Source organism: Fukomys damarensis, unplaced genomic scaffold, assembly GCF_012274545.1.
Source record: "Fukomys damarensis isolate Sample0158 unplaced genomic scaffold, DMR_v1.0_HiC HiC_scaffold_1, whole genome shotgun sequence".
Lineage (NCBI taxonomy): Eukaryota > Metazoa > Chordata > Mammalia > Rodentia > Bathyergidae > Fukomys > Fukomys damarensis.
This window is the reverse complement of record NW_022900913.1, coordinates 19,895,433-19,905,996: the sequence shown is the minus strand read 5'-3', so window position 1 is coordinate 19,905,996 and position 10,564 is coordinate 19,895,433. Positions and strand designations below refer to the sequence as shown.

At 29.9% G+C, this 10,564-nt stretch overlaps 1 long non-coding RNA gene across 1 annotated transcript in view; it reads left to right on the top strand.

The window, feature by feature from the left end:
* Positions 1–8,705: 8,705 nt before the first annotated feature.
* Positions 8,706–10,564, top strand: part of LOC104862078 — a 35,319-nt gene continuing 33,460 nt past the window's right edge. Inside the window, exon 1 of the long non-coding RNA XR_780177.1 lies at positions 8,706–8,807. This is a non-coding gene — a long non-coding RNA (uncharacterized LOC104862078). The remainder of the gene's footprint in view (positions 8,808–10,564) is intronic.

The window sequence follows — 10,564 nt, the reverse complement described above, 5'->3', positions numbered from 1 at the left end:
TGAAGTCTACCTAGATAATATCAAAACTAAGCAAGGGAATAAAGTATTGTTGCGCTCCCCAAAAAAACCTAACAGCTGTTTTGTTTGAAGCATTATCTAAGCAAACAAATTCTCCTTGGAAGGTAAAAGGTCAATTTATTATGGGTCAGTCACTAATTCTTTCGTATCCTTACTGGAGCTTAGAGGATTTCAGTTTTTAAAGTTCATTCTTTAGAGTTGTAATTGGCAGACTAGGAATCTAACTAAAATCTCCAGAGTACGCTTTCTCAACCACTAGTTTTACTGCTTCCCCAAACTCGCTGACATTATAATCAAAAGTAATAAACATATGCATACAATTCCACAAATCAATAACTTTGAAAACCTAGCTTGGGGAAATATGTGAAACTGGAGTTCTAAAGTAAACCAAAGTATTCCTTTTACAAATACTATGCTAAATGACAATTCACCAAATCTGTATGAAATAGTAACTTCTCAGTAATGGTATTCATTTCTTAAAATTCACAATACGTATTTACCATGGGAAGAAGAAGTTGAGAGAAAAAGTTATTTTTTTTTCTCATTGAGTTTATTGGTATATTTTAGGTATACACAAATAAGAAAACATTTTAAATACAGTTTATTATTCCTTTGGGAATACATGACAGATATGAAGTTCATTGATGTAGCTAGTCTATTTCCTGCTGAGGCAACCATGTCCAAAGAAATATTGCAAAAATCAGGATGAGCTGCTAGAAATCAGATCTTAGAGCAGAAAGTACTGGGAATATATATGCATTTTTTTCTTTCAAAAATATGGTAATTTCAACAAGCTAAATTAAGATCTGTGAAAGTTAATGCAGAGTACTGCTCCTATCTTCTCATGATTCATATATATATATTTTAGAATATATTTTATATTTTGTATATTATATACCTTATATTAAATGTATATATATTAAAGTTGCCATTCTGATACATTAAGGAGTAATAAATTGATAACCAAAGACAGAGAAGAAGCATCAAAAGTTATAGTTTTTAAATTTACTGTGCATCTCAGACTACGAAGTGTTCTGATTGCTGAAGATCAAAATACAACTGCCTGCAAAGTTATACAGTATGAAGGGCTGATATGATCATTGGCCTGCAATCTAAGTCTTCATAAATTTTTTTCTACGTTCTCACAACACAACTCAATATTATCTCAATAACTTATTCTTGTTCCACACACACCTCTAAGCATCACAAAATTCTATAAGACAGATAAAATTGCTAACCCTTTTTTGGAAATGAATTGTGCAAAACTGAGAGGTTAAATGCTATATGCAGAGTCCTGGGTTTATAATGTAGAAGAGGAAAGCTTCTAATCAATTTCTATATGTTAGTCACTGCTCTGTAAGCCTTCTCTGAAATGATTGCTGGGATAGACAGCATATTAAGACACAGATAAAGTTTTCTAATTTTAAAGCACTAAGCCATGACTATTATTATGAGATACTTTCATACAAAATGAACCTAGGCATTTAATAATTAGTTAAAAAAATTTCTCTTGGTTTTGAGAGTGGAAAAAAAACAGGACAGAGGATGATTTACAAAGGGTTTGTGAAATATATGTTTGCATTCATAGAAAGTAATAATAAAATAAACTTGTAATCCTAAAAAAGAAGAAATAGTAAATGTTCCAAACCTTAAAATAACATATGCAATTGGATCATTTCCATGTGCATGTCTAATTGAAATATTTTATTTATATATTCAACATGTACCCCATTGATACCATTTAAAGTGTTATCATTAGTAAGAGCAAGAAGAACTTTAATTACATGGTAGTTTAAGAATATTTAACTATGCTTGAAGAGTAACTGGTTTATTTTCTGAGGGCCTGAGGAAATAATGACAATAGCAAAACATACAGTAATGATAATGGGAAAGATATATAGGTGAAATTATTTCTTTCTTATTTTTGGTAACAGGTATATGAAGGTAATGTAATTTAAGATGTGTAGGGCACCTATAGCCTCAATTCCATCTATAGTATAAACAAATTTGGGCAAATTTTATGTGTATATACAACAATTTTAATGAATATCAATGCACTTGGATGAGAATTTTACCCAGAAATTTCCAAAATAATTATTATTTTTATACAGTTGAATTCTAACATTATTTTCCTTATTCCCTATTTGTATGTGATGTCAATGGTAGCATAATAACATATTTCCCATAAGGTTAATGCTTATGTTCTGATTAGGCTTTCTCAATGGCAGTATAGTCATAGATACATACAACTGCAAATTTTTATTTACATGGACTATTAAAAGAAAATTAATACAAGTTACAAATAAATGCCTATCAATCTAGTTATTTCTATTTATGGCAGAAAATGGTCTCAAATCTGTTGACATTTAAACATCTCAGATTCCAAGTGATTCTGGAAGCCCAAAACCAAAACATGGCATTATTTACATTCATAATTGCTTGCTTTTGAGGAAATGGCATCTGTGCAATTTTTTTTCTTTCCAGAACACGTTAATTTCAACATAAGTTGAATTTAGAACTGTGAAAGCTAATGCAGACTGCCACTCCTATACTGTTGTATATATAAACCAAATTTAGAGACAAATATGCATTTATTTTAGACTGAACATATCCTTCATAAATAAACATAGATCAATGTTTTAGAATATATGTATCATACTCTATCAAATTCCCTAAAATGTCTTTCTTTTTAGTTTGAAATGATATAATTCCATTTTGTTGTTAATGGTTTACAGTTCTGAGATTCAGTATATGCAAAGATCTATGCATCCATCATCAAAATTAGGATACAAAAATTTTTTTCCCCTCATACTGTCCCTCTAAACTCCCTTCATCCCTAAACGCTGGAAGCAATCCATCCCTGTAGAATTGCCCTTCGTAGAATTTCATGGTGATGGGGTAATACTGCATTTAATATTTTGAGGTCTGATTAACTTGACATTGTATAATTTGTATTTCTTTCATGTCATCATGTTATTTTGTTCATTCATTTATTTATTTTTTTACTGAATGGCAGTCGACATTTAATGGATATAGTAGAGTTTATTCATGTTTTGAAAGATATGTGGCTATGTTCAATATCTGAGATCAGATAATTATTCTAAAGCATTCATGTATGGATTTTTATTGTACATAATTTTTATTTTTCTAGTTGTCATTGCCAAGTCACATAAGTCAATGTTTGACTTTATAGGAAATTACTAAACTAGCTTCCAAACTGACTGTATTATTTTTCTATGCTCATCAAAGATGTATTACACCCAGTCATTCTTTTACACCATTTGATAAAATTTTGTACTGTCAGCTTTATTTTATTTTGTTTTAGTCATCCTAGCAAGTATAGGTGCCACCTCACTATAGTTTTAAGTCACATTTCCCTAATTTCTAACAGATTTGTGTAAAATTTTATGTACTTATTTGTGTACTACCATGTGCTAAATATTATCATTGATGATATAGTTATGCATATATTATCTATTTACCTATCTATGCTAAAGCATTTCATTAAAATTTGGCTTGTGTTGTTATGTTTTCTTGATTTTTAATTAATGAATTTGGGAACATTTATGTCTTTTGAGCTCGCCTTTGCCAGATGGAAACATGCATAGCTCTTGTTTCAGCTTTATAGTTTGTTCTTCCTTCAGATTTTTAATTATGTAACCCATTAATATTAAGAAAGAAGAGAAAATTTATAATTGACAAAATCACAATTCATTTTGTTCTGCTGTTTCATTCAGATAAATACCAATGCCCATGACATTAATGTTTTTTGGAAAATTACTGTTAGTTTGAATGAAAAGCTGTGTGACTCAATGTTAACTGATCTAATGTCTTTTAGTTCTGCTAACATGTACATAAAATGGAATAAATAACAGAAAATTACATATTATACTTCTCAGATTTAGCAGTTTTTCTGGTATGTAGTGATCTTAGTGGTGGTTCTGCTTTTCCACTTGGGTTGTAGAAAAAAAAATTGTAATTTTAGCTATTTGCTTTATCTGTCATTAAGGGTGAACATGAATAACATTGTAAAAAAAATTTTCAAATTTAGCTGTAGATATTAGCTCATAGCTATTGATGATTCAGACTGTTATAAAATTAAAACAGATATACACTGAAAAATTTAACTGAATTTAGGTTTGTATTTTAGAAGAAACATATGAAAATAAACAAAAAGCACAAGGCAAGAATATTGCTAATATATAAATGTACTTTCACTTTTTTCCTGTACAAATCTTTAAAAAATATATAATAAATCCAGTATCTTAAGTACATGGGCCAGATAAAAACAAAATAAAAATTTCTACCATATTAGATTTTTCATAATCTCTGAAGAAAAGCTAATACAAGTAATTTTTATAAATTTAATTGGGAAGATAGAAATTATGTGCTAAAATATGTATGTAATATAAACTCACATATATAGATGCAATTGTATACACATAGATGTATGTTTTAGATCAAACAGCGTGATTTGAAAAAAATAGTAATTAACAAGTACTTATTGCTGATAAAATTTCTACTCATTTTGAATTTTATTTTGATAAATTTAAGAACTACTGTTGAGTTTTTATGACCATGTAAATATATTGCTTGACTTTTAAAATAAAAATTTCCTTGAATTCTAATCTGTATGTGTAATAATGGCTATGGTACATACCTACATGACCATACTCTGCAGATCCCATGACACCAAAAGCTAACATATATTCTTTATTTACAAAAATTGCTCCTTAAAATTGTAGATATTGGTATATAGGAAGAAACAGGATGTTTGCTCATAATACATTACAAAATTCAGTAAAAATATTTAATCTCATTTGACTCTGTGCACATTTCTTCCTCATTACTTCTACCATGAGATAACCCATCAAGGAAACTTGTTCATTATAATTATTGACACTCATTAGCATGCCAAAAAATCAAGTGGGAGTGGTAGAAAATAATAAGTCTTAGAGTATTATAACCTAGCTGGTCAGTGGCCTTTATTCTGCTCTGCTATATTGTCACAAAGGATTATTTTTGAATAACTGTCACATTTTTTCTTAGAAGAATACAAATTCATAATTATCTGATATTGCATATTTGAAAACTTATTTACATTAGAGTCCACAAACACATTCATGCTCCAACATTTTCCTAGCCAAATGGAAGCTCAATTTAGGCAACATGGAATATCTGAGTTGCCAATTTTTATTTTCTTGGCAGTAAAAATACTTAAATTTCATAGATATTTGAATTAAATATTGTTGTAAATTTGTTACCATATTGTAATTTAGATGATTCCAACTTTAAAACACTAATGAGTGGGTATAAATCTCTCATAATCAAGAAAACCAAACATGAATAACATCTTTACTTGCAGTTTTGGTGTGAAACCCTAAAAATACAGTACAATTTTTCAAAGAATTTATATGACACTTTAATTCTCACATGCCTATGAGTGAGCTAATAAAAGACTTCCTCTAAATATTTTCTAAGATGAAGACTCAAATCAATATAGCATTTTATATACTTATTTTATTAGAATAAGTGATTATTATCTTTCCTAGCAAAGGGGACACAGCATTATTCCTTTTTTTTTCCTTACTTTTTATTCTCAACTTTATGAAGTATATGTAGGGGACATTAACTTTTGGAACATTCCAAACATCTGTTACAGATATGACTGAAGGGAAATTATTTTCTAGTGATTACTCTTTCTGCTCAGTGACTGTCATAAAATACTATCCATTCTTACAGGACAGAGTAATGATATAAGTCTTGAAATAAATTTCAAGTCGTTACAAGCAAGAATCACTGAATAATTGGTCATTTTACATAAGTTTTCAAATTTGAGGACTTTATGCATTGTAATACTCTTTCCCAATTTCATTTGAATGCAGATGATAGGTTATCAATGAAATGACCTCATTTAAATATGTGAGAAAAATCATGTTTCTTAGTCCTGATATTAAGTGTATTTATCTAATTATATTTCAAATAAGACAGCTCAATTTCATTGATTTTCACGTCTACTTTTGTCAAATTGTAGAACTGGTACAATACAATCATGCCGTGTGTCAGAGTATCAGCTCCCACTCTCAACCAACAAGTGTGTGACTACCTTTCCCCCAACTTTAAAAAATGTAAACATCTTGAACATATATTCTTTCAAAGGTTTCAACACAAGCAAACTAATCAATAAATATTTCCATGTTACTTAATCTCATGATTCTAAGGCCCAGATTATTATTTTTAAATAAATTCTCAAATTGTATGCTTCATTAGCAAGGATTTATAGCACAGATTATTAGAGCTCAACATTATATTTCCAGACATTCACACATGGTACACTGACTGTTCAAATTTATATCCCTGTATTTACTCATCCCTCTACATTTCCTAACTTCTAATCCCTATTCTATATTAAGGTTCATTTTTCTTGTTTCCATACATGAAAGAGAACATGTGGTATATGTCTTTCTGAATTAATTTCATTCCACTTATCCAGATATCTTCTAATTCCATGCATTTTGTTTCAAATGACAGCTTTTTTTCTTTTCTTTTCTTATTTTTTTTTCCAGTTTGAGACAGGCCCTCACTAAGTTTCTAGATTTCCTAGGCTGCTCTCAGACTTGTGATCTTCTTGCCTCAACCGCCCAGCCTGCCAGGACTCCAGATAAGCGTCACTTCTCCTCACTGAAAGACAGGATTTCACTCATTTTTATGGAAACATAGTATTCCCCTGTGTATACATACCACGCTTCTTTTATTTATCTATTAATGAACACTATGGCTGGTTCCATTTTGTTGTTGTTGTTGTTCCATTATTGTGAATAGTGCCACAATAACCAGGGACCTGGTGTCATCTCTTTGGTGTGTTAGTTTCATTTCTCTTAGACATATACCCAGAAGTAGAAATGGAATATACATAGTGCTTCCCATAATAAGTGCCCTAATTTACATACCCACCAATATTTTATGAGAGGTCATTTTACTGCACTTCCTCATAAGCATGTGTTATTTATAGTTCATTGGAAAATAGCCATTCTTACTGATGCTAGATTATAACTTATTGTCATTCAGATTTAAAAAGTGCTATTCAAAAGATCTTATTATTAGTCTTAAGATATGAGCACTATGCTAGAAGAACATCATTCAACCAGAACTTGAACAGAATAGTGAACATCAACTCATTCATCTGTAAAATAGTGCTGAACACTCAAAAGAGAGCAAATAGAATGTATTTTTTAATGAGTTTGCAAAGTACAAGGCATGTCATTGTAAAAATAATTTGGTTACATTGTAATTCAGTCTGATCATCCTTGGTGTTTTTGTGTCTGTCCCACATACTTAATATAAATAAAGGAGCTACATTAAATTTAAGACATAACTTCAATGAGTTCCATACAAAACAAATAGGATGTACAGATATATTGAACGAGTTTAGTATTTTAAACATTTTTCTATTAAAAAGTAACATTAAAATTTCATCTTTGAAAATAGAATAATAAAAGAGTCAAAGATGTCTAAAATATGATATTATGTTCAATAAAAGCAATGAAAGCCATTTGAATGAGTATCCCATTACTTTGGAGTAAGCTACTGTATCTGCAGTTTGTTCGTTAATAAAAGTTTAAAAAATAAGATTTATTTAGAGACTTTAACTAATGACTTTAGTGCTTTGATATTTCAAATGTCCACGTTTTTTTATGAGAAAAAACATGAGCAATAACTAAAAAAAGATATCTTAGAGCCATATTCAAAGCCAGTAACGCAAATTGTGAATGGAGATCACCAAACTATTTTTGCAACTTAAAAGAGATTTTTTTTTTTTTTGGCTGAGAGCAATGCAGTGAAAAATATAATCAAACAAACTAATTAATTTCTTGGAGCTTCATTTTAGGAAAGTTTGAAAATTGCCTTGACAAGTGGATTTAAAGAAAACAAGTGGAAAATTGTTGAAGCTCTGGAATAGGTCTTTCATTGATGTGTCAAAAAGAGCGGTCAGGAAACTACTACCGAGGAGAACATTTAAAAATGCTTACAATGCATAATTTTTAAGTACATGGTTATGTGAAGATTCATAATTAGATAAAGCAATGGAATTCTATTCATAAATTGCTCATTTATTATTATTTTATTCATACTGGTGACAGAATCATAATAATTAACAAAGTATTTAATTTTGAAAATAAATCATATTTGTAAACACCACGAGGTGTATAAATTAATTAATGAATCGATGTCAAATATAGATCTATTCCATTCTTTTTTTGTTACCAACAATATTACAGAAAGAAGCTTAAAGACTCATGCCTCATATATTTGATTTTCCAGGAACCATACAATAAGTTAAAATAGTTCTAAGATACTTCAAATTATAATTTAAATAATTAATTTACAAGCATAATATTTAACCCTTCTAAAGAGTTTGGAAACATAATTTAGTGAGGCTAAAATAAGCTCATAATATTTTCTTATTTTTATGTAACATCCAGCACTTACGTGTCAATCCTGTTTACTGCAGTTTTAGAAAGGGTAGAAATAAAGCTTAGAGGAAATAAATAATTTGACTTACCTATTACTGAATAATAAACAAGATCTAATTTTCAGGTTACCTGGCAACAAGACAAATACTACATTCCACTGACTTTACTGGTGGAACGAATGTTACAATTCCTATTTTACTGAGAAACTTCTGGTTGTTTGTGACTGGCTACTATTTGGGATAGAGTCGTGATGGTTATAAGTAGGTGCGGAGGGATTTTTCTATGCCTTTAGGAGACGCGCATAATACTAGCCAGGTGGGTGTTGTTCTTTAACATTGAAGGTAACAGAGGGATGGGAGAACCAGAAATGTTTCATTTGTGTTATGTGGAAAAAGAAAAACAACCGTTTTCAGTCCTAAGCATGTGATTCTTGAATGACTTCTACTTTTCAGTAATGTTAGCAACTTTTTTAGTTCTTCTGTCCGTAAGCTGGCAAATGCATTTAGAAAAGGCCTGTACAGATGCATTCTCAGACTCCTTCAAGGACGTAAAGAGAGTCTCTTTCGGCATGGTAATGCCTGCCTCCAGGCATCCAGAAGCATCATGAGCCCGTATTTTTAAATATAATATAGAAAAAAATATCTACCATGAGTGTTTGATATTAAAGGAATTTCTAAATCAACTTCTCAACTGATGTAGAGTTGGCAAAACACATTTTTACTTCTACTGTATGTTTATATATGTGATATGCAAGTAGCTAGATGGTGTATGTGATGTGCATATGCACAATTTCATTTGCAAATAGCATATGATGGGTATCATAATCGGTATGTGTATTCATGAGGTAGTCTAAAATGAAAATAGAAACAAACTTTATCTCTTAGATTGCAAACAATACAGAAACCAAATTTAAGAGATAGAAGTCAAATAAATATAATCTGCAGGATTTAAGATAGGCATGCATTTGTACAGTAAGTGATAGTGAATGTGTGCTTTCAAAGCTATTCACAAAAATTTCAAACCAATTACTTACAAGGTGACAAATCCATCACAAAGTATTTGTTTTAAAGGTTATAGGGTAGTAAAGTTTATTATTTTTAAGATTCCAACATCCAGGTGGGGCTCAAATTAGATGTGAATGCATTTCATTGACACTTTCTAACATATATCACTGCAGGACTAAATTTTAGATTGAGATTTTTTAATGGTAACATTTAAAGATAAAAAATAATTGCTCTAAAGTGTATATTAGTTGTTCTCTTGCAAAGGATATCTACTAGATTTTTTAATATATATTTCACATAGTACTTAATGAATAATCAAAAATATTTCTCATTCTTGTAATGGACATGTCTATGTAATTCTGTTATTCAAGCGTTCTTTTTACTTTATCATATTTCACAGGACTTTATATCCAAAAGGGAAGGGAAAATTTGCATTTTTTTACTTGATGAATAAACAGAAGCAGAATCCTTGCAGCACTTTGCTGATTGTATTAAGGCATCAGACTGGCAAGAATGTAAAGAATCCAAATGCTTTTTTTTTTTCTTTTTTTTTTCATCTGTCAGCCTGTGTGTATTCTAGTTACTGACACTGGCTTCTATATTTCATTTTGCTAAAATCCAACTATTTTTTTTTAAATGAGACCCAAACAAACTTTAATATTTGAAGAAAATATATGACATCAAAAAGCATAAACATGATATGCCCTCTAAAATTATGTCAAAATTCAAAATATTTTATTCGAGAGAATCATACAAACGGGATATATTAACTTGAGGCTACAGCCTAGTAATAACTTCTGAAAAATGGATAATTCATTTATTCACAAATCATTAGTTACTATCAAGAAATCAACTGTGCAATACGTAACAGCTAAATCCGGAAAACAGCCTATATGTTCATCAATAGATGAATTGATAATAAATATGATATTTATACCCAATAGAGTACCAGTCTGCCATAAAAAAGGATACATGAGTAATTTATGAAAGTGAATTCATCTTCAGACCATAATGTTGTGAAGTAACTCAGACAAAGAAGCTTAAATATTCCATGATTTCTCTTGTATG